This window comes from Phocoena phocoena, chromosome X (assembly GCF_963924675.1).
Source record: "Phocoena phocoena chromosome X, mPhoPho1.1, whole genome shotgun sequence".
NCBI classification, from domain to species: domain Eukaryota; kingdom Metazoa; phylum Chordata; class Mammalia; order Artiodactyla; family Phocoenidae; genus Phocoena; species Phocoena phocoena.
Window position 1 is genome coordinate 60,273,599 of NC_089240.1, and position 6,580 is coordinate 60,280,178.

The following is a 6,580-nucleotide window of genomic DNA, read 5'->3' on the forward strand; positions in this document are numbered from 1 at the left end:
CGCATAGCACAGGGAGATCAGCTCGGTGCTCTGTGACCACCTAGAGGGGTGGGATAGGGAGGGTGGAAGGGAGACACAAGAGGGAGGGGATATGGGGATATATGTATATGTATAGCTGACTCACTTTGTTATACAGCAGCAGCTAACACAGCAATGTAAAGCAATTATACTCCAATAAAGATGTTAAAAAAAAAAAAAGAAAGGGAAGCTCCTCCTCTTGACGATGGTAAGAATCCCATATGGAGTATATCGGTGGAGTAGAGAGATGTAGCTCAGTGGGGTACCCTGCAGCGCCTCGCAGGCACAGCTCCCCCAAAACCGTGATTGGTCTGGCCTGGGTGGGGAAGGGGGCAACCTAGGACTGAACCCCCTCTGGCAGCTGGCCCTCTCCTTCTTCTCTCAGCACTCCCCGGCTCTCAGCGGCACACTTGTTTTTCCACCCAAATCGCTCCCTTCTCCCCTCTACCCGCTCCCAAGTCCCCAGAGCCCCTGCCGGCCTCCACCCCCTGGCCCCAGGGTGCTCAGTCCCCGCCCCCGCCACCTTGCCTATGCACCCCTGCCCAGGCGCTTCAGTTGCCTTGCTCTAGCCACCCCACCCCCAACCAAATCAGGCAATCTCCAAGATGTGAATAAGGCGGAGGGGGAGCGGACAGCAAAATGAAGGCTGCCCACCGCCACAGGACAGGTATGTAGGTGACCAGGAAAATGACCAAAGAAACACGCTGGTGAGGACAGCTATATTGTGTGCGTCAAAGCTGTGGTTATGACCTCAGATGACTCCAGCGGGTGGGATGGTTTCCACAGGAAGGAAGGTGGGATCGGTAAGGTCACGCACCCGGATGACAAATCGTCTTTCTCATCCATGGTGAACGACAGAAAGACAGACTGGTGGTATTGGAACGCTGTTTAAGAAAGGAATTGGCCTACACCAAAGCCAACCCAACCTTTCATCATTGGAAGGTCAAACAATATTAAGTTTTGACTTACTGTCTGAAGCCTTGAGAGAGGAACGCAATCGAAGACCTTATAGAAAGCTCAACATCATCTTCCACCATCCGTAGTGAAGGTGAGCTTTGCGATGACGTTTTTACAACAGCTACAGACAGTTCTTCTATCAATAATTCGTCTCAGAAGAAGGAACAACTTATTCGGACAATCTCCTCCCTCACATCCTGTGAGCACCAGAGGATTTATACCCTGGGTCACCTCCACGACACATACCCCACAGACCATTATCACCTGGAACAGTTGATGGCAAGGCCCTACTGCCAGGTGAGCTCCCTGTACGCCTAGGAGATCGTGCACATCAACCCAGGGAGAAGACCTGGATGACGCACACTACGAGGATTACCGGCGCCGGGGAGGGACAAATACCTGAACCCCTTGGAAGACGCGGGCTCGTACCTGCGCTTCGCCAAGGACAAGGTCCTTAAGCACGACTACAATTACCCCCATGAGGACTCCTCAGACTTTGGCATCAGCGCGGGGCCAGCGTGATCAAGACACAGCCATTCCGGGGCAAGTCCCGGTGGTGGAAGGAGGACAGCGAGCGCTCCGAGTGGGCGGTGCGCATACTGCCAGGACGCTTTCAACCATGAGGAAAACCGGAGGGGCCACTGTCAGGACGTGCCTGACTCCGTGAGAACTTTGTTTCAAGCGGTGAGCTGTATGTGGTGAGGACAGCATGCTCTATCACTGTATGTCGGACCCGAGGGAGACTATACAGACCTGTGCCTGTGCGATACGAGCTACGAGTTTTGCCTCCCGTGGATGGCTCTTACTGACTTGTGTTTCTTGGCCCCCTGTTCTTGCTGTTACCTACCCCTTCGGGCCTGCTACCACTGCGGAGTGATGTGCAGGTGCTGTGGAGGGAAGCACAAAGCGGAGAAAGAGGGAGGTGGGGGAAGGGGGAGAGGGAGGGAGAGAGAATATGACCTCATTTTTATAAAAAATAATCATCGAGCTTCCCTGGTGGCGCAGTGGTTGGGAGTCCTGCCAATGCAGGGGACACGGGTTCGTGACCCGGTCCGGGAAGGTCCCACATGCCGCGGAGCGGCTGGGCCCGTGATCCATGGACCCTGAGCCTGCGCGTCTGGAGCCTGTGCCCCACAACGGGAGAGGCCACAACAGTGAGAGGCCCGCGTACCGCAAAAAAAAAAAATCATCGTATCTGTGTGCATAAATACACACACATGAAGAAGGTGTGAAAGGCTGCACAAATTGGTACCCTCAATGTTACAAGGGGAGGGGAGGGGAATATGAAAGGGGAGATTTTTAACTTTATCTTCTTGCATTTTTTATTTCACATGTTACAGTGAGAACATACTGTATTTGTAACTTAAAAGAAAATTTCAATTAAATAAATTTTCGAGGGAAATTTTTTTCCTCAAACCTAATTTTGCTCTTGTTCTCTGCTTGGGTGAACTGGTACCATCATTCACTTCCAAGACAAGAGACCTACAAGTAATTCTAGATCTTTCCTTTTCTGTAATCTTCCACCCTTCCACTTAATTAGTCACCAAATCCAGATTTTAGTTCATAAATATCCTTACCTTCCTCTAATTAATAAATCTTGTCTATTCTAGTTCCTAAATCTCTTTTAAAGTCCTTCCCCTCTTTACCATCCCTGCCAATAAGGCTTTTTTTAGTTCAGAACTTCATCATCTCTCGGTATTTCAATAGCCTTTAAAGTAATCCCCTGTTTGACTCCTCCAGCCACTCTCTCTCATATAATGCTCTCAGAATTATCTTTCTAAACAGTTATAGTGTACCACTGTTGGGAGACAAATGAATACATTTTTATTTTAATAGGCATACTTTTTATTTTAATATTCATAAGAAAATATATTAAACTCATGATTTCAAAGATATTATTGCCTAGATTTAAGAAATTAAAATGGTGAAGGTAGAATATGAATAAGTGAAGTTGGAAAACATTGGTCTATAAGGATAAAGTCCACACTCCATGAATCTTTATGATCTAGTCCCATCCTACCTTTCCAACTTTGTCATCATAAATGTACCATTCAATTAGGGAAAACTTTCTGATGGCCCCCAAACATGCCATGTTCTTTCATCCCTCTCTGCCCTTCCTCATGCTGTTCTCACTCATTCTGCTTAGTAAACTTTTCCTTTTCCTTCAATATTCAGCTCAAATATTTCTTCTGTGAGGATCTTTTTTTTTTTTGGATGTGAATGCTTATAGCAGCTTTATTCATAATTACTAGAAGCAACCAAGATGTTCCCCAGTAAGTGACTAAATAAACAAACTGTGGTACATCCAAATAATGGGATACTATTGAGGGATAAAAGGGAATGGACTATCAACCCATGCAAAAACATGGATGAATCATAAATATATATTTCTAGGTGAAAGAAGCCAGTCTGAAAAGACTACATACTGTATAATTCCATTTATATGACATTCTAGAAGAGGCAAAACTATAGTGACAGTAAAAACATCACTGGTTTACAGGAATTTGGAGAAGAGGAGGAGGGTTGAATAGGTGAAGCACAGGGGAATATTTGTGGACAGTGAAACTATTCTCTATGATACTGTAATGGTGGATGCTTTACATGTTTTTCAAAAGCCATAGAACTTTATAGCACAAAGAGTAAAACTTAATATATGTAACTAAAACAAAAAATCATTTAGGAGATCAAGAGATACAAGGTCAGAATGCAGAATATGAAAAAAGAATCTGTGTTACAAATGTATGAAAGAACCTTCCTGAAGTGGGTGGGGGCAAAGGTGCAAACCTAAGTAACTTTGTAAATGAGTTGTGTCTAAGAATATAGGCAAAAGGAATTGTACATAGCACTCTATTCTGATTGATAAAGTTGTTTCCCCTGAGGGTACAGGCTAGCAATTCTGAAACCACTATACATGTATACTGGAATTGAACAATTAAGTACCTGATGGTGGATTATAGGGGCCAGTTTTCTTACTGTTGGAGTGGGAGGGTACAGATAAGCAAACGGAAGAAGCTAAAATGATCCACAGGGTAATAGATATGAATTGGAGACATTAGTAAGAACTCATGTTTAGCTTAATACAGATACATGTATAAATATTTATATATATATGTTGTTAAATTAATTAAATAAGGAGGCCATTAGACTGATGTGGCTCTAATGCCATGGTGGCCTATGTAAGCAGGCCAGAATCTAAGCCTATAAACGCCTCAAGGTTTCAAAATCACAGCGATAAGGACAACCAATCACACACAGCCAACTAGACTTTAAGTAATAGCCAATCAATAATTTCCTTACTTTGCTTCTGCCTTTTCTCCACAAAAGTCTCTCCCCCCACCTCTATAGTTAGAGTGACCCCAACCACCTCCAGTTTGGCGCTGCCCAATTCAAATTGGTTTTTACTCAAACTCCCCCAAATTTTAATATGCCTCAGCTTACCTTCCAACAGCTCTGGTGTCCGTGGAGGGAAATGAAGGAGACCCTGATGGTCCTCGGGAGCAATGAGCAAACAGGTGAAGGCACCCGTTGAGCTCCTTGAGCCGCCCCCCTCCCGCTGCCTCTGCAGGTGGTGGGCAAGCCACTACCCCTTCCCAGCTCCGCAGCCTTTGCATTATGAGCTTGTAGACTCCACCTGAGTTTCTTTTTTCCAGATTGGCTCCGGAAAACAGCAGGAGTCGACTGGGTCTGGCCCCAAAACCAGACTGGCTGAGGATTTTTTTACTGACAGCGCTCCCCACAGCACCTCTATTCTAGTACTTGCACTTTATAATATGGCAATTATTTGTTCATATTTGTGTGTTCCCCACCAAATTATGAACTCTTCCTGGACAGGGACTAAATCTTACCCAAATCCTTATCTCAAAGTCTCACCAAATACCTGGCCTAAGTAAGTACTCATAAAATTTAAGTTGAATGAAAAAATTGAAGTCTGGAACCTGGAGCCAAGGAGAACATTCCCTAATTCCAAATCTGCTTTACATGTTACTATAGCTTCCTGTCTTCTTTTAAATATCACCCTGGTCACCTAGAAAAGAACACAAAGGCCAGAGTCATAAAGGTTTCAGGGATAGGTACAGAAGAGATTAGAAGGGTTTAAGGTGGGGCCAAGCGGCACTAAGTTGACTATAATGTCGAGCCGTTTCAGTTTCTGTGGACCAAGCCTTCCTTCCTATCTTCCCTGTCTATCTGGTTTCTGACTATATGGGGTGAGTTAAACCCACCAAGAATTTTGGCCTCAGCCTACCTCTGGGTAGCAAAAAGTGCCCTGGACAGGAGGTAACAGAATGGACATTGCTCTGCTGAGGTTTCATTTCCATGTTGACTTTGGAGCTCTCTGGACTGGTATTTCACTTCTAGATAAATCACAGTAGTTGTAAAATTTGTTAGTGGTGGTAGGGGACAGAGAGACAGGCAAGAGAGGAGAGAGAGAACTAAGATTGACTATTATCATACAAACCTCACACAGAAAACATTTAAGCACTTTCACTTAAGGTCATCCCTAACAATAGCCCCACTTACTGTAGGAATACTGACTGGGCAGGCAGAGAGAACTGGGGAAAGGCCGCAGGTCCCCGAAGTGACAGTCTTGGAGTGATCCCTCTATATGCCTGTTCTTCCCTTCATACTAAATATAACTGTTATGGTTTACCATCTCTGTGTGGTCTTTGGTTACAGCACCTTGACAAAGGAATTAAGTGCATAATTGGGTTGATGTTTCCAGCTTTCTAGGGGCTCCTTGTCTTGGGAAACCCCACAGATACAGTCCCCACAATCCAAGAATAAGCAATATGGCAGTGACCTGCCATAAAACTGTTAATAGAAAAGGGTTTTTATTGAAAATAAGTTTTTGCTTTTTTAATTATTGTTTGGGGAGTAGGAAATGGTGCCAATAAAGAAGCAGTAGATAAAAAGGGAACCTAAGTCCCTTTACTAAGCTTTTCTTCCTTTAGCCACTTGATTCTGAAAGCCAGAAAAGATTAAGCATATGCGTGGACAGGGGTTGGGGGGTGGGGAATGGCTCACTATAGAAAATGTGAAGGTACCTGGCAGACATAGGAACTACAAACCTGAGAGCTCACTAAGCATTAATATCCAATATTTTAGAAGATGCTTATCATTTTATTTTTTTAATTTTTATTTTATTAGTCTTTAAAATAAATTTATTTATTTATTTTTGGCTGCGTTGGGTCTTCGTTGCTGCGTGAGGGCTTTCTCTAGTTGTGGCCAGTCGGGGCTACTCTCCATTGTGGTGCGTGGGCTTCTCATTGTGGTGGCTTCTCTTGTTGTGGAGGATGGGCTCTAGGCACACGGGCTTCAGTAGTTGTGGCACGTGGGCTCAGTTGCGGCTCACGGGCTTTAGGCGTGTGGGCTTCAGTAGTTGTGGCACGTGGGCTTAGTTGCTCCGCACCATGTGGGATCTTCCCGGACCAGGGATCGAACCCATGTCCCCTGCATTGGCAGGTGGATTCTTAACCACTGTGCCACCAGGGAAGTCCAGTATTCATTATTTCTAAAGTTGGAGTCACCAACATTGCAGATGATTAGATTCCACCTTGGGTTCTACCAGAGCCTAGCTGATCTGGAGGAATAGAAATACCCAATCCAG

General features: G+C 45.0%; 1 pseudogene; it reads left to right on the forward strand.

Annotated features, from left to right (window-relative positions):
- The first annotated feature begins 239 nt into the window (after positions 1-239).
- On the forward strand, positions 240-4,479 carry LOC136142129 (sprouty-related, EVH1 domain-containing protein 2 pseudogene; annotated as a pseudogene).
- Positions 4,480-6,580: the final 2,101 nt, after the last annotated feature.